This window comes from Hyaena hyaena, unplaced genomic scaffold (genome assembly GCF_003009895.1).
Source record: "Hyaena hyaena isolate Hyena2069 unplaced genomic scaffold, ASM300989v1 scaffold_381, whole genome shotgun sequence".
NCBI classification, from domain to species: domain Eukaryota; kingdom Metazoa; phylum Chordata; class Mammalia; order Carnivora; family Hyaenidae; genus Hyaena; species Hyaena hyaena.
The window spans coordinates 1353574-1381573 of record NW_024081012.1 but is presented as its reverse complement, the minus strand read 5'-3'; the positions used below and the strand labels follow the sequence as shown (position 1 = coordinate 1381573).

The 28000-nt window shown below is 39.0% G+C and overlaps 1 long non-coding RNA gene across 1 annotated transcript; it reads left to right on the top strand.

Moving 5' to 3' along the window:
* The first annotated feature begins 220 nt into the window (after positions 1-220).
* LOC120244317 lies at positions 221-28000 on the top strand. Its single transcript, XR_005531532.1, has 3 exons — positions 221-497; positions 20104-20183; positions 27810-28000. It is a non-coding gene; the product is annotated as an uncharacterized LOC120244317 (long non-coding RNA).

Genomic DNA, 28000 nt, shown 5'->3' with positions numbered 1-28000 from the left:
GTCAGCCATGGAGTGAGCCACCTTGGAAGTGGACCATTCAAACTCAGTCAAGCCTTCAGGTGACTGCAACTCAAGTCATTATTTTGAGTACGACATCATAAGAGACCTCAGCCACTCTATGAGGTTCCTGGGTCTTGACCCACAAAACCTTTGTGATGTGATAAACATTTACCATTGCTTGAAGTTACTGAGTTTGGGGGCAATTTGTCATACAGCAGTAAATAAATAACACAGAGGTAATTTTTGGAGATAACCTGAGGGCACTGTTTTTTTCCACTAGGGAATCTCATGCCGCATGGTACCTGACTCAGTGTAACAGCACCATGAAAGAAAGAAGGTCACGGTGTTGCATTCACTGAACAGCTTTCCTACTATTTAGCTTCTTGGAATGGGAGGAAGACAAACATATTGAGTAAAAGGACATTGTACAGCAGAAGTGAGATTCTATGTGCAGAAGAGACATGATCTTCACACAGAGATAGGCCACTCAGGAGAACGTAAGTGGTCACTTTTTGGTGGGCAATATGGGATTGTTGACATCCCTGACTAGCACTGCAGAAGTCAGAGACCGAAAGCTTCCCAAAGACCAGAAAGATTATATCAAAGAATTCTTGTTTGTGCATGTGTCCTTTTCTTCTGTTGTAGAAAGTGATTAAACTGCTCTGTAGAAAAACTGATTTGTTCTTTAAAGAAGCTGCTGGTTGCTGCTTAGTGACTTGTGTTCCACTACCCATGGGTTCTGGGTTCAATGTTCTCATAACTTCTCAGTACATTTATTCTTTCCTTATATCAAAGATAAGCCTACGCTTTTTTTTCTCCACGTATTTTAAGGAAACACTGATTGGAAGTCAGAAAAGAGCAACAATGCTAAATGTGCATCCATGTAACAAATTCTTTTTTAAAATTTCTTTTGAGAGAGAGAGAGAGGAGAATGAGTGAGGGACAGAGAGAGAGAGAGAGGGAAGAGAGAGAGAATCCCAAGCAGGCTCCGTGTGGTTGGTGCAAGGCCTGATGTGGGGCTTGATACCACAAACCATGAGATCATGACCTGAGCCAAGATCAAGAGTTGGTCACTCAACTGACTGAACCACCCAGGTGTCCAGGCAAATTCTTAAAACTTCAGAGCAGTCATACAACTAAAATCACTATCCCTGTGTTTTACAGTTCACAACATTTTCCTGTATCTTGGAAGCTTTAAAGATGTCCAGGAGAATAAACCTTCTCATATTTTATTACTATAATTTTGGCATAAGGCTTCTGTATATCAATATTTTTCCAATATGCAGTTGAGGAATGAAACATAATAAGAAAAATTACAGAGTTGAACTGGTTTTCAGTTGGAACACTTTGGAAGAGTCCTCTGGGATCTGAAGCAGTAGTGTAAGTAAGATATCTATCTATCATCTCATATGTATTATTTTTAGAGGGGCTGTGTTTAAAAAGAAAAATAGAGGCAGGGCTTGAGTAAGAAGGACAGGATAAGAATGAGTATTCCAGGAGGGAGAAGTTATATAAGGTGTTTGAAAAGGGAGGCAGACGGAAGGAGACCATACAAAGGTCAGCAAGTTCAACTCTGACTGGAGCAATCCCCTCTTGTCCATCTGCCTTCTCACCCTACGACTTGTCATATCAGATTCCCTCCCTGCAATCAGAGGATATACATTCTCTTCCATGTCTGCTCGGTTCCTGGAAGGAGGCAATAAGAGCAGTCCACTCTCCCTCAAAATATGCTGCTTCCATTCCTTAAATAAAACACCTTGTACTGATGCTGAGAGATGGGCTCAGAAAAGGGAAGTGTGAATGGAAATGAGTTTACTCCACACACAGAGAGAGCTGCTGTCAATCTCTGGGGCACAGAGAGGTACACCTGGAAATGGCACTGCTTTCTCAGCGTGGATGGAGACAGTCAGAGAAAGGAAGATTTGGGGCCAGGGTGGAGTCACAGAAATGATACATGTAGTCCACACAAAGTTTCTGTATTTTCAAATCTTTTTTTTTAATGTTTATTTCATTTTTGAAAAAGAGAGAGAGAGAGAAAGAGAGAGAGAGAGAGAGAGAGAAGGCAGAGAGAGAGGGAGACACAGAATCTGAAGCCGGCTCCAGGCTCTGGGCTGTCAGCACAGAGCCTGATGCAGGGCTTGAAACCACGAACCACACCATGAGATCATGACCCGAGCTGAAGTTGAATGCCTAACCCGCAGAGCCGCTCAGGCTCCCCAAGTTTCTGTATTTGCAAATCAAAAGACTAATTTTCAATGTTTGGAAGAGTGAAAACCATGATTGTTGCGCATGGTTCTTGTCGGATGTATTATTTGGTTCAGTATCTCCCGATAAGGACAACTACATAGCAGAGTTAAATAGACATCCTTTTTTATTGTAAAAATAAAAATGTATTTGCTTTGAAGAAAATTTGGAAATGCAGAGAAGTACAGAGAAGAAAGAAGAAGAATAGGAAAAAACTACTGCTTTGAAAAACTACACTATGAAAAATTATAACTGAAATATTAGGTATATTTTCTTCCTCCATCCCACTTCCCCCCTTTTTTTCTATGCATGGTGCTTCACACCCACACGCACCCATGATGTTGTATTTGTTCTTATTCATTTAATTTTATAAATAATTTTAATTAATTTTTTTTGGTACATGGCTATGCCATCTTTCATGTGTGAAAATGTAGCCATTGGTTTCTTAAGCATCCCTCTCTCTTTGGATATTTAGGTTGGTTTGCTATTCACTGTTATAAATGATGTTACGATAAACTTCTTTGTGTACTAAGTTATTTCTGGATTTAGAAATTTCTTAAAAGATAGATTTCTGGAAATTTGATTACTTTATCAAAGGATAATAATAGCATACATGTTACTCTTATGATTACATGAAAAGTGGCTTGATTTTTTGGTGAAACATATTTCCTCCTTACAACTAATGAATTCTAATCCAGATCCAAGTGTGTCCCTTCAGACTGGGGCTTTTCTTTAGACTTCAGGATTTGGTGTCACCACTGTGATTGTTCTCCTGTGTCTTGAATGCCACTGTGATGGTGCATGGTTGCAAGCATTGGATTGTAAGCAAATACACACAATTCTTCCCTGAATGAGTGAATTCTCATGGAAGAGCTGGGGGTGGGGGCAGGGAGAAGAAAACAACTTTAAAAACAGTACCCAAGACTATCAAATAAACATCCTTTGACAAATAGTTTAAAAATTTGAGAAGGTACAATAATACTTAAAACAGAGGCTCCCCTTTCTGTTTTTTCACTGTTTTAAAAATACAAATGTTTTGGAATATGCCCTTCTGATAAAGCTCCACAGAAACTGCGCCTATGTAGAATGTTTGCATACACTACAGAAACCTTTAGGAACAAAGAAATGTTGTTGACGTGATATTGCTCACTTATTTGCTCCTTTAGAGACTCACCTCTTGCAAATAAAATAAAAGTTTATATTTTTATCCAGTATGCCGTTTTAGATGTTTGCTTTCCACTAAGCTTTTATTACCATGTAAATATTTTTATATGTTGCTATGAGTGCATCCTCCTATTAGTTTCAAATTCCATAGTGTCATAATCTCACAAAAGGCTGAAGTACTGATTATGCCTCAGATAATGTAGTTGTTAATGATCAACTTAATGTTAAAAGCCATTACTGCTCATTGACATAATTCTGAGAACATTATACTGTAGAAGTGCACCTTTTGTGTGGAAACAGAATGACAAAATTGAAATGTTAAAAGTTGAGTGTCTGAATAATAGCCTGTGAAATCATTTAGACAAGACCATTGTTGCCTCTATTGTTCAAAGACTAGAGAGTGACAGGATGAGACAAAAAAGGAGAAACACCACAACGGCTCCACTTGCAAGTTTGAAGGGAGATGGAAAGCGAAGAGGATCCCTGTTTGTCTGTTTCCCTCTCTTCCCGGAGGGTCTTCCCCTAACAACAGAGCACCCTCCTCTGGCCACTTGCCAAAAGGGGATGCCTGCCTCATCTTTGATTGGCAGGATCAGAGCCAGGCAGGGAGTAGTTGTAAGTATCCTGCAAGGAATTTTTCCAATCAAGTGTTGCCTCAGAATGACCCAAACCTGTCACCCATGAACTCTTCCATGCTGCTGACCCAAGGGTTTCTGCTCATGAAGTATTTGAAAGCTGGATAGAAACTTTAGAAAGACAGGTAGTATACAGTCACCTTTCCAAACAACCTGTCAGCTCACTCTGGTACTTTACATCTTGGTCTATTTTTGCCTCTGAAGATGGAGGCAAGTCAATAGAGAGAAAAAAGATGGCATGTGTATGTGGTGGTGTGGCAGAGGGGTATGGGCGGACGCCCAAGGTGGCTTGATGGAGCCAGTGGGACCTAAAACAGAGGTGTAATTTCCTGATGGATCATCTAACTTCACTCTTCCATGTTCAAAGACTTAATTTCTTACCTTGACAGACCATTGACTAATGTTGATATTTGGTCACCACAGCAACCAAGTGAGCAAAATACGGATGGATTACAACTAGTTCATCACTGAACTAGAAAAATCCAAAGCTTACAGTGAGTAAATGACAATTGTCTTCATATAATAGTAATGTTACTGTAAAATTTCTATGTTCCAGGCACCATTCTTTTTTTTATCTTATTTATTTATTTTGAGAGAGAGAGAGAGAACAAGGGGAGGGGGGTCAGAGAGAAGGAGAAACAGAATCCCAAGGATGCTCTGCACCATCAGCACAGAGCCCGATGTGGTCTCGAACTCACAACCATGAGATCATGACCTGAGCCGAGATCAAGAGTCAGATGCTTAACTGATTAAGACACCGAGGTGCCCCCACACACCATTCTAACTTCTTTATATATATTAATAATAAGAGTACTTTGCTAAAACATGCAGTAGAAATGCACACTGACTTCAGACTACCAGGAAGAAATAATAATTGTATTATAATAAGGGATAAAAACCAATATTCATAATGTACTCTAATTTTAAATAAAAGATTAAATTATGCTTGAAACTGCTGTTTTAAAAAGTAGAGAAATTTGTTCTATATGTTTAAAACATGTCTATGAAAATGAATTACTAAAAATATTTTATTTACATTGAACTTTTTACTTATTTTTACTTTTTACTTACTTACTGAGCTGTCAGCACAGACCCTGATGTGGGACTCAAACTCACAAACTGCAAGATCATGACCTAAGCTGAAGTTGGACACTTATCCAACTCAGCCACCAAGGCGCCCCATATTTACATTGAACTTTAAAATTTTTTTAATGTTTCATTTATTCCTGGGAGAGAGAGAGAGAGAGAGGGAGACCGCGTGAGCAGGGGAGCGTCAGAGAGAGAGGGAGATACAGAATCTGAAGCAGGCTCCAGGCTCTGAGCTAGCTGTCAGCACACAGCCCGATGCGGGACTCACAGCCACAAACTGTGAGATCATGACCTGAGCCGAAGTTGGACGCTTAACTGACTGAGCCACCCGGGCGCCCTACATTGAACTTTTTAAAGCACACTTTATTTTAGGGATTGTTTTAGATTTACAAAGAATCTACAATGATAATACTTTCTGGTTCTCATATATCCCACACCCATTTCCCCTATTATTAACATTTTACACTAGGATGGTGTATTTGTTATAGTTAATGAGATAATACTTACACGGTTGACCCTTGAACAATGAATGCAGGGGTTAAGGACACTAACACCCTGCACCATAAAAAATCCACATCTAATTTTTGACTCCTCCAAAATGTAACTACTAATAGCCTGCTGTTATCCAGAAGCCTTACTGATATCATAGTCAATTGGCACATATTTTTGTATGTTATATGAAATGAAGAATATTATATTCCTACAATAAGGTAAGCTAGAGAAAAGAAATGTTATTAAGAAGAATCATAAGGAAAATATATTTACAATACTGTACTGTGTTTATTGAAAAACAAAATCTGTGTAGGAGTGGACCCATGTAGTTCAGACCTATGTTGTTCAAGAGTCAACCGTACATTACTGTTAATTAAAGTCCATAGCTTATTCAGATTTCTTCACTTTTTTCCTAATGTGCTTTTTCTCTGAATCCCATCTAAGATCCCACATTATATTAGTTATTATGTCTTCTTTGTTTCCTCTTGACTGTTACAGTTTTTCAGATTTTTCCTCTTGGCTCTTAGACTTTCTCAGACCTCTTTATTTTTGATGACCTTGATGTTTTAAAAAGTATTGGTTAAGTATTTTGTAGAATGTCCCTCAGTGGGGATTTGTTGGATGATTTTCTCATGGATGGACTGAGATTACGGGGATAATTTATAATATAAATAAAATGGCTTCCAGTTTTCTGGCATTTTTGTTTTGGGGAATAGCTCATAACCTATAATTAATGGAAGAAATACCATGTATTTAGGGTTAGGATATATTGAAGATTGGACTGATACATGGATATATCACAATGAGTTCACAGGTATATAAAAGACAACAATTTCACAAGTCATTCTGAAAATATTTACCTTCTTTTATTCAACAGATCTTTACAGAACACCTACCGCTTGAGTCACTAATCTGAGCACAGGGGAAAGAAATCTGAACTAGTGACAGAAAGTTAATTTCTCAAATTGCCATGGAAGAAAGGTTTCCTGTTAAAGTTCTGAAAAGAAAGGAATGCCATAACTTCCTTCCAAACCTGTTACAATGTCTGTATTTTTCTTTTTCTCTCACTAGAGATGGAAATTTGCAATAAATATTTATTAATGCCATTCTATAACACAAGTTCAGCTTCTCCTAATATCAAATTCACTAGACTTTAAAATTCTTGACTACATGTATTCTTTTTTCATGTACCTTCTCAATCATCACTTTTTTGCTCAAAACATTTCTGCAAGATCACCTGCATTAGACATTATACTCTTTATCAAATCATTTTATTTAGAAATAATTTAAGACTTACAAAAAAGTTGCAAAAAACATTTAGATAACCATAACTATGGTACAGTTATCAAAACCAGAAAGTTCACACTGGTATAGTGTCTTTTTCTTTTTTTTTAAATTTTTTTGAGAGAGATATATATTTAGAGAGAGAGACAGAGACAGAGCATGAGCAGGGGAGGGGCACAGAGAGAGGGAGACATAGAATCCGAAGCAGGCTCCAGGCTCTGAGCTGTCAGCATAGAGCTCAACATGGGGCTTGAACTCATGAATGGTGAGATCATGACCTGAGCCAAAGTCGGCTGCTTACCCAACCGAGCCACCCAACCGTCCTGGTATAGTGTCTTTTTATAAACTTACAGTCCATATTTAACTATCACCAATTTTTTCATAATCCAATCCAGGATCCCATATTGTATATAATTGCTCTGTCAGGTTTGCTTTTTTTTTTTTTTTCTTCCAGTCTGTGACAATTTCTCAGTCTATTTTTGTGTTCTGTGATGTTGACATCTTTAAATAACATTTTGATGGGCTGCTATATTGTAGAATGCCTCTCAATTTGGAATTGACTGATGTTTTGCAATGGTGAAAGTGAAGTTCTGCATTTTTGGTAAGAATACTATGGACGTGAGGGGTGCCTGAGTGGCTCATTTGAGTATCTGACCTCCGCTCAGGTCATGATCTTGTGGTTTGTGATTTGAGCCTTGCATCTGGCTCTCTGCTGTCAGCATAGAGCCTGCTTTGGAGCCTCTGTCCCTACCCCTCTGTCTTCCCTTCCCCTGCTCGTGATCGCTCTCTAATGTTTTAATGAAGCATTAAAACATTAAAAAAAGAATGCTACCGAAGTGATATTGTGTCCTCAGTCATCCCCTCGAGAGGTACTAACATTGACATGACTCATAACTGGTAATATTAACCTTGATCACTTAGTTAGGGTAATATTTTTGTGATGTTCTCCTCTGTACCCTTACTATTTTTTTCCCACTGTAATCAATAATACTTTGAGACTGTGTAAATACCCTTTTTCATTATTCTTTTGAGTGTCCCCTTCTCTCATCATTTGAAGGGTACAGATCAATGTCAAAAATGGGTCCTATAATTAAGTAATTCCTTTAAAAATAGACTGAAATCTGAGATTTTCTCCAACAGGCATTGGTCTGTTGTTATTTAATACACTTATGAAATGTAATAAATTAAGTCAAACCATGTGGAAAACAAATAGGTTGGCAATGCGAACAGGAGGGTCCATGAATCGTACTTGAAATAAGTAGTAACAGAGAAGCCAGAGTCCAGCAGATCCATTGTGCAGCTGGGCCTGCATCTGACACACGCGGGTACAGGTACCTACCAATTTCAGGGAATTTACACTCACCAACATTTAGCTCTTTGGGTTTTCAGTAGATTTTTAGTCCACTTTCTTCTTTAGAATATCCTATTCTGTCCCAACAATTCTACTCTAATGCTACAGGGAAGAGCTACTTTAAAATCAGGCCCATTTACTACTAATGAATTAGGATGCATTAGCAGTAACTGCATGGGATCCTAATTAGAAAGGGACAAACTGCTTTGGGAAAAAGTAGGTCTAAATCTTTCTTCTGTGATGCAATTATATTCTTTTCAAAGTTAATATTTTTATACTTCTATTTGAATTCTCCATCTCCTTTTGATACTCCGGATATTTACTCCAACTCTCACTTTCTCTGCTACCTTATCTACATTTACAACATGACTTGGGTCAGCTTTTGCCATATGTCATCCTTCTCCCCCAAAGACTTCTGGCCTTTTAGCCTCAATGTTTCCTTTATTGCTTACAATTAACTTTATCTTTTGAATGTACTTTTTAAAAATTTTATTAATTTATTTATATTCAGATGCTACCTCCAGGGTATTTGTTAATGTATTTACATTATGTCATTACACTCAACTTATACCCCAAAACCATTCAATTTATCATGCGTTTGCTTCACTCTATGTCAATGTAAAACAGGGGCTGGATGAGGCGGGAAATGCAAAGACAAAGAAGTCAGATTCCTGTTTTCAAAAAACTTATCCCAGCAGAGAACGCTTTCAAGGTAGCATCTTTTCTGACTCTGGGCTGGCGTTTGAACGAGACCTCAGATTATCGAGAAGCATCTTATGTGTCTCAGAATCCATGAAATCAACCCCAAGAGGATTCAAAAGGTTGCACTGTAGTGGAAAAGGAAATTATCAAGTTTTATTTGTCATTATTCAACTTGGTAGAATCTAAAGGTAAGTGTGAGTGAGGAAACACAGGGAAAGAGAAAGGGGAGGAGGCAGGAAGGGAGAGAGTGCAGGGGGCGTGGGGCTGCAGTGTTGGCTGGAAGAAAATCCAAGTTGTTCAGCAGCAGAAAGAATTTAAGAAGGTAACGAAGAGTTCTGTGGACGGACACAAAGGAGAAGCAAATGAAATTCACTTGCTCCCTTTGACGAAGTGGAAAGAAATGGCCTCAGCTTATTTGTGTGCTTCTGAACCCTGGTTCACCCACCACTAATTCAGAGGCTGTGGGAAATCCAGATGCAGTGGCTGTTCTCTTTGAGCTACATTAGGAACCGATCCAGCCCCTGCTAGCATATCAGGAGGCCGCATTGGCAGCAAACAGATCCACTCCTAATGTAACTTGAGGGGAAAGCTTAATGCCTTTGCTCTGCCATTTGAATGTTTTGTTTGAAAGAGCATATAGATTATTTATAGTCCACCAAATAAACCTGAGGGTCTTTTAATAAACTCATAGATTATGTTGCTCAAAGGAGTTTATTGAAATAATATCTGAATTCGCCCGTGACAATGACATTCCATAAGAGTTTATGACTCTATCCCGTGTGGAATAGGATTTCCCACCTTACCCCAGGGTATCTGCGTATCATTTCAACAAAAGGAAGATGAAAGAGTGACTTTAGGTCACTAGACCAGCCTTCCCTCTTTTTTTTTTTTTCTTAAAAACAAAAACACAGACCCAAGCAGGTAGAGGATAACTGATTAAACTGGGAAGGACCCAACCAACTGCCTTCTAAAGGAGGTAAATGTAAATCCTTTGATTAACATTTCTGAGGGAAAGTGTGAGTTTTTCTGGTCAGCGTATTAGGGGTTTAGGGAGTTTGGCTTGGATCTGATTCAAGAAAGAGGAACAAGAATGTAAAAATCCATGTCATTATAGCCAGGAGCTTTGATTCCAGCTACATTTATTTATTCTCGGATGCGTCTGAAGAGCTCACGGTTGTCTGAATGTGTGGGGTTATCATTCACACCACTCACATCACCACCGGAGCTTACCCCCACATCCCTTTGGGAACTGTTTCGCCATCTCTTTCTGAATTATGGTTGTTTTTCTTTCCTTAAAATTAAACCACTCCATTACATTGCATTGCTTGAAGTCCAAAATTTTAAACAGTTCCCCAATTTTTTGTCCATTTTACCTTTACATTTTCCCCTCTCAGTACTTTGACCCCAAATTCTCCTCATCCCTGTCAGAGGACCTTCTTTGCTCCAACTGTCTCTTCAAATCTCATGTCTCACTTGAAATTTCATTTAAAATTTCTAGCCTCTCCCTGTATTCCTTACTCATTTCTCCCTTGGCTGCCATTTATTTAACTTTATAGTGACATTTTCTAACTCCATAAAGCCTTCTGAGGTAACAATTTTTATGAAACACACATGATTCTATTGTATTTTTTTTCCAAAAGAGAATGTAGCCAGAAAAGAACAATGGAGAATTGTTTTCTTCCAAATAGGACAAATTAAATAACAAAATCAGAGAGAACTTAGAGTGAGAAGGAATTTTTTAACAAATCATCTTGTCAAAGCCCCTCATTTTATAGTGAGTAAATTGAGTTCCAGTAAGGTGGGGTCATTTTCCTGAAGTGACATGGCTCATGCAGCCACGGATGGAGCTGGGTTCTCTCTCTCTGATTCCAGTTTTCTTTCCATTCCACCATAATTCCCTTCTTAGATGTTTGCTTTAAGCCAGAAGTGATGCAATCATAGCAGTTGACTTGGAGCATTGATTTTCAGAATGGTGTCATTCATTCAATCAATATTACTGAGGACCAACTGTGAGCACTAGTTAGGCACAAGGGATACCCGATGAATAGGTCCAAGTGCCTCCCCATGGAATTTACATTTAAGTGAAGGAAATCAGGGACAAATAAACATGAGACTGTGTAATGCCTGGTAGTGATATCAGCTGTGAAGACAAGTAAAGCAGTTGAAGAGAATAGAAAGTGAACAAAGGAATGTGTGTAGGTGTGAGGTAGAATGGCCTGGGTGACCTTCTCTGAGGAGGTGACATGTAAGCAGAAGTCTGAAAGAAGTAGACATGATCCATGAGATCATTCAGGAAAGAACATTCTAGGCAAAGTGATGAGAAAGTGCCAAGGCTCTGGAGTCCAAAAGGCCAGTGAAAGCTGTATTACAGATACAAATGAGTTTCCTTCTGAGGATACCAGCATAGTTTTCAGATTAAGTTGTGGCGCTTTTAGTACGTATCAGTTGACTGAAATGAAGAGCATTTGAATTCTAACAGACAGTATTTTTTAGGACTGAATTGCACCAGATTCACTAGTTGTCCATTGCACTTGGTCTTTCACTCTCTTTAATTGTAGGAAATTAGAAAATGGGGCATATCTTTTCCTGCTACAAAGACACATACCTAAACAGAACCATCCTCACATGTAGGTTTAGCTTTTAGTTGAGAGACAGATTATATAACTGGCAGGATCCACCGCTTCTTTGGATTTGAGTACTGGCTTTCCACATTGCCCCCCAAAGAGAGTGCTACAGGAGGCTCATGTGGCCAGCAAACTGCCTCCTAGAAAGAGAGTCTTCACAGGGGCAGTTAGAGGAGCTTGGGGCATGAGCGGCTCCTGTTTTTGTAAACCTGTGCCCTGGGATCCCCAATCTCCTAATAAGGAAAAGGCTCTCCCATTTTGACCTTTATGGCCTGTTCCAAAGTCATTGCTGAGCTATTATTTGAGTAGCTTGAGGTAGAATAATGTTCAACTCAGCTTCCTGGAGCTGCATTTGAAATGCAATTAATTGACTGCTGTTAGTTGTCAATTAACATTTATTATCAATTAGTTCATCAAATTGATTAGTTGGCAGGACCTTAAAGTCTAAATGCACTCCTTTCCATTATAAATATGTCTATAAGAGTAAAAGCTACTCACTAATTGATGTCAAACTGGAATTGCTTATGTCGGACTTGACTCTTGTCCATATTGCATTTTAAAATCTATATCAAATGAACTTGGATAATACATGTAAGGTTCATACTTTCAAAATGTGCGTGTTGTAGTTATGTTTTGGGGGGCAATGAGTAAATATGCCAAGGGGAAACTCTTTTCTGATGTTAAAAGGGGCTTGTTATTTAATATTCACATGTTCAGAATGACTTTACTTTAGAAATAAGCATTGTGTGTCTCAGTGTTGCTGGGATTTTTGTACATATTTAAACACTGTCAACGTCAGTTACAGTGTTTTATGACTCAACTAATAGGATGTGAGCATTCAGTAACTATCTAGAAGAAAGTGAAACATAAATATGTATAATTTGCAACTCCTCCTATTTGAGACAGGCATATATATATATATATATATATATATATATATATATATATATATATATCAACCCTCTCCCCCATAAAGTTTTCTAGAATGTACCAGCATTCGAGAATATTCTGCATTCTATTCATTATCTAAATACTAATTAACAGATTTTGAATTCCCCTTTCCGTCCCTTCCCTTAGTGAAATATATCAACCAAAACAAAACAAAAACAGATAGACCATCACTCACGAACACCATTTTTTTTTTATGAGAAAAGAAGACATACAAATGTTTAGCCTTCAGCATATGATATTTTGCTTTATCTTTTGCATACCTTGGGATGAAGCATGGAATAAAACTGCAAATCTATCTCTATTTAACAAAACATAAGGTACCTACAAGGGAGTATTCATTTTTATTGCCTTTGTGCAAAACAGATAATTCCTGCCTCCTCCCATCCCAAATTGTGACCTAAATATGGCTGAAAGACACAACATGTGACCTGCTTAGCACTGCCTGCCATGGCCTCGAGCCACAGCAGGAACTCTATTAGAGGGAACAGCACAGATGCTACCAGATGGCCAACATATTGTCCAGAGATGACCCATGTATAATTGCAGAAAGTTCAATACGTTCAGGTTTTGAATTTAATTGCATTGACCACCTTACCTACTGCTGCTGCTGCTTTAATTTAAGGTGGAAACATAGTTTAAGTGAGAGCGAGGGAACCCCTTACAGAGTTGTCTTTCTGCCTTTTGCTAAGCACCAAATTGCCTCAAGATGTGATTCCAGGTGTTCCCTGCTACCTGAACTATGGGCCATTTGTGACATATTTGTTTGGTCTTTGTTATTTGGATTGAGAGTTTTGCTTTTCAATCAACTTAGTGGCAGATAACATTGCCCAAGTGTACATGTGTGTATTTTCATGTATTTTCAAGATTGTTTTTGGTGGGGGGAGATGATGATGGGGTGAGATTGTACATGCATTGCCACGTCAGCCTTCACCATGTGGCTCATGCAAAAAGTTGGCTCAATTTCAGTTACTTTGCCTCACACCCCCCCCCCCCCAACCTCACTTCAGCTCTACCAGTGGGTGATCTAGCCCCCATGAATTTATATGTCTAGTAATATAATATTATCTGGGGGGGGGTGGATATTAAATTTATTTTGAGGTACACACCAATATACTGTCGCATAAAAATAAAAATCTAGACTTTAGTTACTATGGACCTTGAACCTTTTCTGTCCGAAGAAAAATGGCAGTTATATGTCATATAAAGATAGAGAACTATTGTTTCAGTTTCCTCTTGCAGGCTGTTATTTCTTAAAATGTTTCTGCTAAGCAAATGTAATCACGATGGCATGCGTTATTAATTCAAAATAGCTTCTCAAATGGCTCAAGCCCTGGGATGGCAGCATGTGTGTGCGATGTCATTTGTCATAATTCTTTGCTCTTACATAGTGCCTTTTCTCCAAGCCACTCACATACTACATTTGCTTTGTGTCTATATTCAAGACAAAAGATAAATCCTCATTGTGTTAGAACTTTCCAATCTACTGCATCTTTTCATATTTACACTGTAGACCATCTACTGATAGATCTGATTGGTTTCCCTGATATGTCCTAGAAAGAGAATTCATGAAATAGTCGAGGAAAATTATATTCCCCTGTCATAATCTGATTTGAGAATGAATTTTATGGTGGAAGCCATTTTATAATACATTCAATGATGTTTTTCTGACACTTGTCATTATTAATTATGCCTTACAAAGCACTATTTCTTGTTTAAAATCTGAATCCAAATCATTTATGCCAAAAGAAGTACACTGTGAGTGCTTCAAATAATTTTTATAAGAATATATCCTCATGAACATGGCTAAATGTAAAATATTATGTTAAAAACAGTGATTATAGAATTAAAAAAGATGTCCTAAGTTATCATTTACGATTTGGGCTTGCTCATAAGTATTTCAGGATATCACAAGCCTGACTGGGTAGTGTCCCTTTAAAAGGAGAATTTCAGCTGCTGTCAAAATGGAATGCACCCCCAAAACTTGCTGTTTATTCATATCCCAGTTAAAGCTGAAACAAACAACTGAAACTAATCACGCTTGAAGTTGGGTATCGCCTTTGTGAGCTTTATGAGCCTATTTTTCTGAAATTAGAAATTGCCTGAGTAAAATGTTTCTAGCTAAACTGCTTTCTACTGAAGTCATGATTTTTACAGTCAGATAAATGCCCCTTAAGCTCCATTTATGTAAGCGTCAGTGACATCCAGTGGCTAACAGGCTGATCACAAGTGTGTCTCCCCGCAGTTTGAGGGGCCCATGGTAGGAAGATGGCTTTGGAATCCACTGCGCTTTCTCACAATGCTGTGTCTCCTCAAGAAGGTTGGTTTTATCACATGTGGTCCTATGATCAGGATGACTGAATATTCCACCGAGCTTTGAAATAGCCATGATAGAAATGAGACTTGAAAATTGGAAATCAAAATGCACATACGGGCTACACGGGAAAAAAAACCAAACAAACATAGCTTGGAAAACATAATTAGCCACCACACTAAACCCGAAGCTTGAAACTCTGCAGGTGTTATTTAGAAATGGTTATTGGGGAGCGTGTGCAGCTTTCTGTTACACAAAGAGGACTTGCAAATTATGGTGAGGCTAGTTCATTATGCAGAGTTGGTGGAGGTTACCATTAATGTTTCAAACACATAGGCTTCATGAAATAGTCCACCTTAATCTGAAAAAGGTATTACTTGCAATAATGTCAGCTACATAAATTTATTTGCAGACAGTCAATTCATATTGATCATAACTCGACCTTACGATGACCTTGTGGAAAGGTAGTCTGCGACGGGTATAGATATTGGGATCAATACCAGAGTGCAATCGACTACACCTAGTTACTGATAAATGAAGTAAAAAGGTACACTATTGTCAGAAACAAAGATAATAACAGCTCATTTAGTCAACTATTTGTAAAGGTTTAATATTGATACACGTAGTTTTAATGACCTCCTCGGGCATTCTCAAATGGCAGAAAACAATCGGGTGCAGAGTCGCTGAGCACATTAGGTAGAAGGAATCATTATTTTCCAACTCCAAATAATAAATTCCATGATATTTATGTCAACATTGCCGAGAACTAGGGCACTCTCTGAGCCACACAGAGATAGCCCATGATTCCAACTGCATGGGGCTGTTTTCCTTCAGTTTTCTTCTCAACGTGCCAGGTCTTGTGAAACGAAGCACCCTATTATGTGGGAACAAAGCCTCCAGGACCACACATTGTACGTCAGTACTACCCTCTCTTGCACATTTGCAGCAGAATTAGCTTGCCTATCCACAGGTATAACCAACTGTAATCATGAGGAAGGGAGCATTTGGTCTCAGCACATCTGCTCCACGTTGATGCATTCCCCTCTGCTATGGAAAGTTAAAAGAAAGGATGTTAACAAAAATTTCCCCCAATCGTTCCTTTCTCTTTGCTGGGAATTCCACAGAGCGAGCACTTGGCAAGTTGTGCAGAACCTAAGTAAATAGAGTCCATTGGCAAAATGGTAACAGGTTGTGCAGCTTAATTGGAGGAGAGAAGTTCAGGAGCCAGCCCGGTGTCTGTTGCACCCAGTTGGTAAATTGTGCCTGTGGTGAGAACAGAGTGATTTTGCAGTAAGCTCATTTTGGGTAACTAGTCAGCCTGCTACTGTGAGCCAAGAAATATGAGGATTTGGTTTCAGTGTGGGGTGTTTTTTTTTTTTTTCAGCGTAAAATATCTTTCTATATCTTGAGCTTTGTTTATCTTTTTGCCAGTATAATTTTAAGAAATCAACGCCAGCAGTCTGATATTGTCTTCCTAAGGGAGGGAAATGCTAAGAGACATTTGTGGCTATTAAAACCTGCAAACAGAAGGAAAAGGCTCTGTTAGCATAGACTCCACTTGAATGTTTTCCCCGAATGCTTAAGTTTCTAAGCTGATCCGTGTAGTTAATCTCCTGGTCACATTTCTCAAGCCACCCGCTTTTTTCACACGGTCTTCCTGTTTTCCGTGCCGTGGGATCACTTGCTCTCTCCATTTGCCTCTTAGACGCTCATGAAACTATTTATTACTAAACCTGTGTTTTCAATACAGCGCTACATCAATAAACCTCCGAGTGGTTCCGTTAGTCAGCATTCTGGGAAATCCTATGCTGTATTGAAGAACTGTAAATCTCCATTATTGCTTCCCATAGCACAAATAAAGAATACCCTCTTACCTCCGTGACATTCCCCGCTAATTTTTAAGGGCGAAGGCATATGCTCACATAGTCACTCCGAGGTGCTGAACTTTGTGTTTCTCAGGAAGGAGGGCATCATGGCCACCGGAAAACACCCTGAAACACCTATAATCAAAAGACATGCTAATGTAAGGTATTAACAACCCGATTACTTCGGTTCTCTTTAGTCTTCCCTTTTCCTGAAACCTTTAAGTAATCGGGTAGGACAGGCGAATTCTGGACTTCAGAATCTTCTGCTCAGCAGCTGTGTTATTTAATTTGCAGTGTGTTATTAACGGACGCAAAGAAAATATCAGTAATTAGAAAGATAAGAATAGACTTTTATATACCTTTTTGGTATCAGACAGAAGGAGTAGAACAATCTTTGTTTTTACCAACTGAAAAACTTCTGGTATTTACTACCTAAGACAAGGGTGATAATTATATGTCTGCACGACCGTAAGAAAGAGTTTGGCCGCTGAAAGGTGTGGCTTCTTTCTATTTTTATGATTTCTCCAAGAGAAAGCACAGCGGCAGTTAGAAGAAGGGAGAGCTTGTACAGTGAGGGATGGCAGCTTGGAAGAGCCGTCCGAAACTGGCTGTGACAATGAGGCTGGATTTCCGCTAAGGGTCCCTCTGAGAGGTACAAGTGCTATATATTTGATAAGAGAAAACCAATTTTTAATATCGCTAACGATGCTTTGAGTTAAGCAGATTTAGTCATATTCCCGAAATCCTTGGTCCCTCTGGGACGCTGGTCTCTTTGTATTTGGCATCTTCAGTGTACCTAGCAACAGGCTCCCTCCTTTGGGGATGCCATGGACACCTCAACTATGAGTTTAAAGTTGTCCTGGCCTCTCCGGACCTGCTCCTTTGGCTCTAGACTCTGACAATATACTAAGGCGCTAGGGTCACAGGCCTATATCCGCTTCCGGATCAGTTTTGCTGCTGACTTTCTACTTTGTATTCTAATTTCATTTTTTTTCATTAGCGTATCCACTGAGATCAGGGAGCTCTTAGCTATTGCCAGGGCTCTGGAAGTTTCCTAGCACCCATCTGCTCTCTGCTGACTCCACCTGGGCTAAGCCACCCTAGTTCCTCACTGGCCTGCTAATTGGCTGATCTTGCACTGTCCTTGGCCAAAATTTTGTCTTCAAGATTCCATTTCAGTTCTGTGTGCTCCTTTGACTCTTCTCAGGATGTTTTCTGGTCCCTAGGACTCTAGGGCCTACCCGAGTGGCGTTCCATAGTGGCTGCCTATTGGGCTGCCTCCCTTGCTCCAGACAGTGTCTCACAACCCACCTCTTCATTAATATTCTAATATTTTATTTAGTCAGAGTGATTCTATATGTTGGGTTGCTTAATGATAAATTCATGGTGGGTAAATGGATTATTCTGTCGGGTCTAAGTGACATTAACATTTTAACAGGGATGATGAGAAGCCTCAAAGATTTTCTCAGCACCGAGGGGATGGAGAGAGGACATTGGTGTCTTTTAGTAGCAGTCCTTGAATGACACCCTGGTCCAGACATGTGTAAGGTCAGCCATCTGTAGCATCAGGTCCAAATAGGTCTACGCATGCCCTCATCATTATTTTCAGAACAGCAGTGACAACAGAAGGCAGCTGAGTGCATTTTAACTGAAGGCCACAGACAGGCATTCCAGACACGTGCCATTTGATTTAGACCCTGAACCTCACCAGATTCCCACTAATACCTACGTTCAACAATCTCAGCTTGCTAGAAGTATGTCCTGAATTGTACCTTCTGGTAATTCAATATCATTATAAGTAAATGGAGTTCCTTTGCTGGGAGCCCTTCACTCTGACAGGGACAAATCATCTTTGGTGAGAGACAGAAGATATTGAAGAGAGATAGACTCTCAATTATGCTGCTCACCCTAGCCATGCCAAGCAAGTGGGAACACCCAGCAGACATGATCATTTTTCTAGGACTCAAAACTTTAGTCTTTTGGTAACCCTGAATTCTGGGGCTGGAATCACAAACATTTTAAGACACAAAGAATTTTTTTTAAGACAGATTTTCCATTTATCATTAAATGAAGCTGTCTTCCAAAGAAGAAAACCTTAGGTAGATTTTCTGTTAGGTTCTACCTGCTGAAAAAAAATACCTTAGATTCGTTTAAAAGGATTGCAAGACCAATAAAATTTTACCATATTAATTAATTTTGAATTACAGCCGAACTCTTATAGAGTGCATATGATATTCATGGTAAGGCCAAATTAATTCTTTATGATCAGCGCTATTGTAATCAATACTAAATGAATTCATAATGATAAGATACTTAAAATAAAGAGTTACCACAAAAACAATAAAAAGACCATCATCATCCAAGCTATAGCACACTAATAAAGTATTAGCTCAATAAGCTGGTGCTATCCATGACAATCAATGGCAGATACTTAATTTATTTCTGCTTGCCCACGTGTTACTTTTCCTGTAAGGGCTGTGTAAAAGCATAGTCCTTTGATTCTACTGTAAATTGCACTGCGTGGAAGAAATCCAGTACTCTTATTATTAAATAATTTTGCTGTAGCATTTACTTTACATGTCACCTCTCTGGCAAAGAACTCAAGGCATATTATACAGCAATTTACATTCCAAATGAATTCCTTTTGCCTCTATTTCCTCCCCATGAGAGTCATCTAATCTTTTTTCTTAACCTTTTTTCTCTTTTCTTCATCTTTTTTTTCTCTCTCTCTTTCATAGATGGAGGTATTTGCAGTGTGAATTTGGCAAAACTTGAAGGTGGCTATACTGGTCTCTACACTTTTATTTTTTTATTTTAGCACTGTGAAAAGACATTGTAAGGGTGGAAAATTGTGGCTATATCATATTTGTTCTTTACCATCCATCAAAGAATCAGTCAATCATAAAATTAAGAAATAATAAAGATCGTCTGTACTTTCTCCCTTCCTCCCTCTCTACTTCCTCTTTCCCTCCCCCTTTGCCTTCCTTCCATGTATCATAGGAACTATTTTGAGTATCTTCCATATGTCAGGTATAAGCTGAGTCCTGGAAACAGAAACAGAAAAAAAAAAAACCCCACATAATCTTTATTTTCTAGCTTTGACAGAGTCATGGAAAGAGTACTGGGTTGTTATCAGATTATGGCCAAATCTTAGCTCTTTCATTTTATTTCTGTTTGATCTTAGACACTATGATAGAGACAAATTCAATATCAGATTTTTCTTTCTCGGGAACATGGAAAACTATAAGTTCCAGCAACCTTGTGTTTAAATAGGATTGTGTGACTAGTTCTGGCCAATGAATTATATACAGAGATTATGTGTGTCACCTCTGGGTTAAGTCAATGAAACACTCCTACGTAACTCTCCAATTCTTTCTTTCCCAACTTACAGAGAGCTGTGGTGGCAGAGCCACTAAATGGAAATCATGTGTTTCGCTAAACCATGGTAAAGAGGACAGCTGCCATGAAGAGGTACCTAGCCTGTGTGACTTTGTATAATGAAGAAACAAACATGGTTTGTTTCTTTTGGGATTAGTTGTTACGGTAGCATAATCCTAACCTATTCTAACTAAAATAGGTATATAACCTCCCTGAACATCTGTTTCTTCACCACAAAACAGGGACAATATATTTTTTACCTACATAATAAAGTTACTGAGAAAATCCAATAAGATAGCCAACATACAACACAAAAACTATTTAAGTCCAAATTATGCAATGGTTGGCTTAGTCTACTCTGGATCCCAGAATTAAAACTCTTAACAATTTTCTAAGATTCATTTGGCCCTGGTCTCTGTCTATCACAATACCAGGAGATGTTTTTAACTAAAGGTTTTTAAAAAAGCAAAGTGATATGTGGAAGATAATTAAAATGCAATCTCTGTAAAGGAAGTTGTAAGTAAATCCCCACCTCCATGGGCTCTGATATTTGCCTCCCATTACTCTGAATGGATGTTATGTTACTCCCATTAGGCTGAATGGTTCTGTTCCATGCTTCTCTGGTCTGGAGCTTTATGAGTGAGTTCTACATTCTCTGTCCCACAGTCTGTACCAAGATATCTGATCTATACTTTAAAGTTTTTGTTGCTAAGCTTGGAGTTCATTAGTGCACTTAGGAAACTATAGACTTTAATCCCAAGATTTTATAGATCTATTTTAATGGGAAGTTTTGCTTCCTTCCAATAGTCTCCATAAATTTAAGTTCTGGTTATGTTGTCTGCCCATCTACCTTGAGAGCTTGGTCATGTTTTCTCTGTTGGCTTTCTCTTCTGTATGAGAACCAAAATTCCAATCAGATACAGAATGGGACTTTACAACTCCCCTGATGGAAGCATTTCTTTGGTTTGTGTTTAAAACTTAAAACTGAACCACAGCCCCACCTCCTACCCTACAACACCTTTTGAAAATGGCATCTTGAATTGTTACTGTTGAAAACAGTTTAGTTAGGGGTCCTATATAAATGCAAATTTAAATAAGTATTATTACATTAAATCGGTATTAGTGTGGAATTAACCTAGGATGTGTGAATGCATCCAGTCATACAATCATTCATTCATTTAATAGTTATTTATTGAATACCTACTATATGCCAGGCATTATTCTAGGCACTGGAGATGCAGTGATGAAGACATCTGTATCTCTGATGTCATTAAGCTTACATTCAAGCAATAGGAAACAGGTGGTAAACTGTAAACACAGGGTACCTTCAGGTGATAAAAAGAACAATGAATGGTAGAAAGTCACTGAACATGAAGTGGGTGGATATTTTGGAAGGGGTAGTGTAGAAAACACCTCTTTTGTTTGTAAGAAATGCTATTTGGCCTGAATGTAAATGGTAAGAGCAGAATTATTTCATCTATTGGTTAACGTAGGCATTATGTCTATGTCTAGGAGTTAAGAGTTTATGAAAGTATTTCAAACCTGGAAAAACATTATTGTCAATAATTTATGAAAAGAATACTGCAAAGAGGCACCTGGATGGCTCAATCCGTAGAACATGCAACTCTTGGCCTGAGGGTCATGAGTTCAAGTCCCATGCTGGGCGTAGAGTCTACTTAAAAAGAAAAAAAAAAAAGGAGTGGCTGGGCAGCTCAGTTGGTTAAGCATCTGACTGGCTCTGGTCATGATCTCACAGTTCATGGGTTTGAGCCCAGCATCAGACTCTGCTGACAGCTCAAAGCCTGCAGCCTGTTTCAGGTTCTGTGTCTCTCGCTCTCTCTACTCCTCTCCAACTCGTGCTCTGTCTCTCTCTGTCTCTCAAGGACAAATAAATGTTTAAAAAATTTTAAAAAGAATAAGAAAGAAATGAATACTGCAGAATTTAAATCAACAATATTTATTTGAATATATACGAAGTGTCAATTGTTACTAATCAACTGAAACTCAACTGTTCTCATTTTATATAAATTCTATTTAAGATGACTGCATTTTAATATATTTGGCCTGATGTGTTTAGAACCCACAAAAATAGGGGCACCTAAGTGGCTCAGTCGGTTGAGCGGCCGACTTCGGCTCAGGTCCTGATCTCATGGTTAGTGGGTTCAAGCCCCGCGTCGGGCTCTGTGCTGACAGCTAGCTCAAAGCCTGGAGCCTGTTTTGGATTCTGTGTCTCCCTCTCTCTCTGACCCTCCCCTGATCACACTATCTCTATCTCTCAGAAATTAAAAAAAAACAAAAACAAATTAGAACCCATAAAAATATACTTGGATGAGAAAGAGCTAGTTGTATGAGGATCTTAGGGAAGGATATTATAGGGAAAATGTCAGACATTTGATGTGATTGAGGAAAAGAAAGAAAGATGTAGTTAGAGAATAGTGAATGGAGAAGGCTGGTAGGAAACAAGGTTGGAATCAGACAGTGTCTAGATTTTGAAACATTTTAGCAGGGTGAGGAAAATGGAGGACAATTCTTCTTAACACACCTCTTCTTCTGAGTCAGGCATGTACGTGCGAACATGAGTGTGTGAGTCCTTCTTTCTTTTTGTCAAATGCATTTACTTCTGAGAAGTTGGTTAAAGTATTAGATGTCTTCCTATGTACTCTGGCTCTTCTTTTGCATAGATTATTGCCTTGATGTTTCCATTGATATTCTTAAATCCAAATACTTTATAGCATTTCCATGTATTTGCCATTCATGGACCCAACAAGAGCCTTCTATAGACTAACTGGTTTCATGATGGTAGCTTCTTGACTTTCAGACTGACATCCAATTATATGTGAGTTGTTTTGTGTCATCTCACTTCAACATGGCGGGTTCCCAGACTTAAGGGAGAATTTCAGTCTTAGGGAACGCATAAGAATTTGGACAGCCGTTGAATGCTAGAGCCAGCCATCTCTTCTTGCCTTATCATGGGACCCATGTTTTGTTCCAGAGCTTCAGCTCAGTGCGGTTGCTCCAAGAACTGTGTTATTCACACTTGTTTTATGATGCTGTCCAGTTACCCCTGAATAAGAAAAATATCTTAAAATAATTGCTTTATCAGGTATGGCCCAAACTTTCTTTTATGCCTCTTGGGGAAGGAGGTGGGGACAGTTTAGTGCTTTGCCTGCAAAGCCACAGAACATCTTTGCTGCTTTCTTTTTCCCTTCAATTGTCATTGAAAATAACTAGTCATAATGCCTTTGTAAGCCCCGCCTGGCCTCAGCTATGTGTAAATCATGCTCCCAGACAGGGCCCCTTGGTTTAGAGGTCCCATTGTGGGAGTGATTTAGGTAGAGGCGGGATCATGAATAAAGAACACTCACCCTCTTCTTCAGAGGCAGGGGCGAGAGAGCCCGGGAGAGCCCTTCCCAAACATCTCTTTTCAGCACCAGTATTTGGCTAAGAGCTTTAATTTCATTAGACAAATGGGGGCTGGGTTTTTCCATGCATCTCAGCCTCCTTTTAATGTGTAAATTACATAGGATTTGCCACTCATTACAATGGTGATATGATTATTGGCCTCAAACAGACCACACTGCACAGGCCCCCAGTGATAGGCCAGCTAAGAAGTGGCATGTGTGGGAAAAATTGGATAGCACACGTTTTCTGATCACAGCCCTCAAAAGAATTAAATTCAAACCAAGTGAGGCTCCCACTTGGTTTCTTCAGAGAGCCTCTCAGGCAAAATTGATTCCTGGGTGGATGTGACATCATGGTAGGTCATGATGTAGTGATGGGGTGAGAGCTGTCCAGGGGCCAGATGCAGTGGCCCAGGAGAAAGCTTTTTGGATTTGGGGGCGGAAGGCATCATTTGGCTGTTTGGCTGAAGACACATCACCCAACTCTTGTGAAGCTCAGTTTCTCCATTCACAAAATGAGGATGATAATGTTTGCCTAATACCTGCAGGCTATTAGGAACATGATTTTTGAAGCACTGCTCTATATGACTATTCTGGGGAATACCACTCATGTTTTCTCATGTCTTCCTTTACAATAATTCCTCAAGATAGCTCTAGCCAAGCACAGTAAGGAAAGTTCAAGAAGCCAGCACAGCATTTCTCCCCAAATGTTCCATGAACATAAAGTTCTGTGGAAAATTTACAGCTTAAAAACTGCTTTATAGTATGTCCACTCCTTCTCAACTTGTTTGTAGGAAACTGCGGTGTTCATTAGTGTACTAAAGGCTCTGAGAAACTCATTCAAACATTTTTAAAAATTTTAACTATAATTTTTTTGTGAGACCATCTTTCTTCCTCTCCCACCTCCAACAAATGTATACGCCCAACTTCTCAGAGCCTAAGTCTTCTAAAGGGGCAATGGTACAAGTTTGGTTATTCATTTGGGAATGGAGAGGCAGTAGAAAGTCCCTGTGAGGACTATATTCTTTGCTGGGAAGGGGCCAGCAAGAAAAAGACACTTTCTAGAGCAAATACCCTGTGGGTTTATAATTGTGATGGTTGGATCATTCTGGTAGAACTATGCCACCATTTGGGCATAGTGTGAAAACAATTTATTGTCACCTTCAAAGGAAAATATGTTCTTCAGGGATGGAATATGTGATGATGTTTCTACTCTCTCTCTCATTGACTTATTAATTCATTCACTTTGTATATTTTTTATGAACCCTAAATATATGCTCGTTCTGTGGCCTATGTTGTGCCAGAAATTTAGACCTTTAGATATACAAGATATTTGTTGTGTTGGTAGATCTATACTGATCCATACTTAAGCATCACTATTCCATTAACGGCTTCCAACACCACCATCTTACTCATTTTCACCAGCACAAATTGGTTATAATAATAATATTTTACATTTGTTTAATGTTTTGTGTTACAACTTGCATGCATTTCTCAGAAATTTTCAGAGTCTTCTCCTTAGAACACTAGATCAGAAAGAAGACTGTAAATGTTTCTGAAAGAAAAAACTATATATAAGTATATTTGTTAAAGTGGTAGGGAGGTAGTTTCATTGAAAATTCTGGGCTAATAAGCAATTGAAAATGGTTTCTTTAATACAGGATATCTCAGAGCTTTGAATTTTTTTTAATGTTTACTTATCTTTGAGAGAGAGAGAGAGAGAGAGTGCACACGCAAACAAAGGGAGGTTGCAGGGTGAGAGGGAGACACAGAATTGAAAGCAGGCTCAGAGCCTGACATGGGGCTCATACTCATGTACCCTGGACAATGACCTGAGCTGAAGCCGACCACTTAACTGACTTAGCCACCCAGGTGCCCCAAGGACATCTCAGAGCTTTGGATGTGCACCATGATTCTTTAAGAGTATGATAATGGTAGGGTAAGCGGTGATAACATGCAACATCTTCCAGGCGATATATGTAGCCAGAAAGCTCTTTGTTCATGAGCATTTTTTTGATAGCAATGGCTACCTCTGAGGGTTTCTGTAAGAAATGAAGGAGATGTATGTTGGTGATACTGCCTAGCACTGACCGGTACACACACAGAATTTCAGTAGATGACATCCTCTAACAGCTGTGGGAATCAGGGAGGCCTTAGCCTAACCACCAATTCCCCTGCAGGTGTGACTCATTTTCTAATCTAGCTGTGATGGGTTGATTCCTGGGTCTTGGGTCTCTTACTCATTTCCCTCTGGGACTAGAGGCTAACTTGTCTCCCACCCAGTTGGCTGGGTCCTGTCGCCTTCTCCTTTCACTAGATCTGGCCAGCCAGTGGACAGGGACTGGATTATTTTTAGTATTTTGTCCAACCACTTCTTTGAATAACAACTGCTAGAGTCTGAGAATAACTTTCCCTCAGAAAATGTGCTGTAGTATTTCACTGTTTGATCAGAAATTTTATTTTATTCTTATTTTTTAAATATTTATTTTTGAGAGAGGGAGGCAGAGCGTGAGTGGGGGAAGGACAGAGAGAGATGGAGACAGAATCTAAATCAGGCTCCAGGCTCTGAGCTGTCAGCACAGACATGGGGCTCGAACTCAAGAGCAGAGCCATGAGATGATGATCTGAGTCGAAATCCAACTCTCAACCAACTAAGCCACCCAGGCGCCCCTGATCAGAAATTTTAGATATTCATGCTAGTTTGGACTGGCCTTGACTGAGCATAGAATGCCCCAGCCCCTATTTCATCTGTTTTGGCTCACTCTACCTTATCTACTGAGCATTCCCAGTTTGGCACAAGGTCAGGGCTTGGTAGATTTTGGTTATTTTAGAAATGTTCTAGAACTATGTGTTATATGTAAGTAAGTTTGTACCTGCTTCATACAAGTGTCAAATAGCAGGACATGGTTTGAAATCTGACCTCTAGACTACCAAGATGATTCTCTTTCTATTATACTAGTGTAGTTGATTCTCCATTATTTTATTTATTTATTTGTTTATTGGGAAAGAAAGCTAACTCATGTGTGGAAGAATGTTGCCAAAATTTTGTTTGATCATTTTATATATACTAATTGCATAAATAAGTTAGGCCATCTTCACCAACTTTCTGTAGTAGGGAGAATAAATCCTATAATACTGATTCTTTTGAGTGACTTACATTTGAAATTATGGTTCCTTCAATAAGACCTGCAGTCATTCTAGCATAGGCTCTGAATTATTGACTTACTCCCAGAAGGACTAGCTTTTGAGAAAAAGGTTTCCTATAGAAACTTTTAAGTTTGAGGATAGAGCCATGTATATGACACCTGAACTAAGAATAGATGCTGGTGATTGGATTATCCACAGAGTGGTGTTTCTTATAGATCTAACTCATGGTCAAGGCCCTGATTATGCTCTTCCACAGATATCTGGGCCAGCTGTGGTTTCTGTCTGGGTGGAGGTGGCATCTCTCACCAGCAAATGTCAAGGACAAATCATAAATATTGACTTGTGATGTTAGCTAAAGAACAAAGACATCAGAGGAACAAACCTGAGGTTGGGCACACAGCAACAAAAGCACTAGAGGTTGCTAGACAGTCAGTATATGGCATGTCAGGAAAAATGACCTGCTTAAACAGCAAGCAGGTCTTAAACAGCTCCAGTTCCAAAATATGAAGAAACTGGGTATGTGGATAAGAGGATTAAGGGATTGGGGTTTGGGTAGTTCTTTATAAAATCTGGCCAGGAGATCTTTAAATTTCATGTCTGTATCCAAATATTAAACAATGAATTAGGTTTATTTCATGCAGAAAAATGATGATGCACATAACTGGAAAGACAGAAAAAGGAGCCCCACTCCCCTCAAAAACATGAGCTCTTGATAATTTATTCATATTCTCTTAAAGTGTTTGTGATGAAGGATGTATATTTGAGAGACAGGTGGCTGTGGTTAAAAGCCATGGAACAAAATACCGCTAAATGACCTGCCCAGAGAATAAGCCTATGACCGTGGACTTAACTTCCACAGAACCATGTTAAAAGCAACAATAACAATGCAGTTTTTCCTGAGGTCTGAACATCGCAATGATTGTCATTTGCCAAGCAAAGGCTTAATTCTTTGCCCGAAACTACTGACGCCATTGTATGAATTCTTCATCAAAAGCTTTGAGGGAAGTTATATCATGCAAAATATTTTCATTTCATTGTCTTTCCTGAGATCAATGAGTTTAACTTTCAATCTTACTACATTCTGAACTGCTGCAGATGGTGTAGGTGGCAAATATTACACATTTGGTAAGAAAACATCATGGATATAAATACTCTTGTCTTTTTCCCTCAGATCAGCGGAGAGCTTTAAGAACAGGATAAATACCCATCTGCCTGGAAAATCGCCTGCAGGCAGGGTGATGGACTAGATGTCTTACTTAGATTCCTTCCAACCTTCTGATTCAGAGCTCTCCACTGCTGCCAACAGAGTTAGTTCTGGTGGGATACATTCAGGACTGCAGACCCTCCTGCCTGTGCATAATG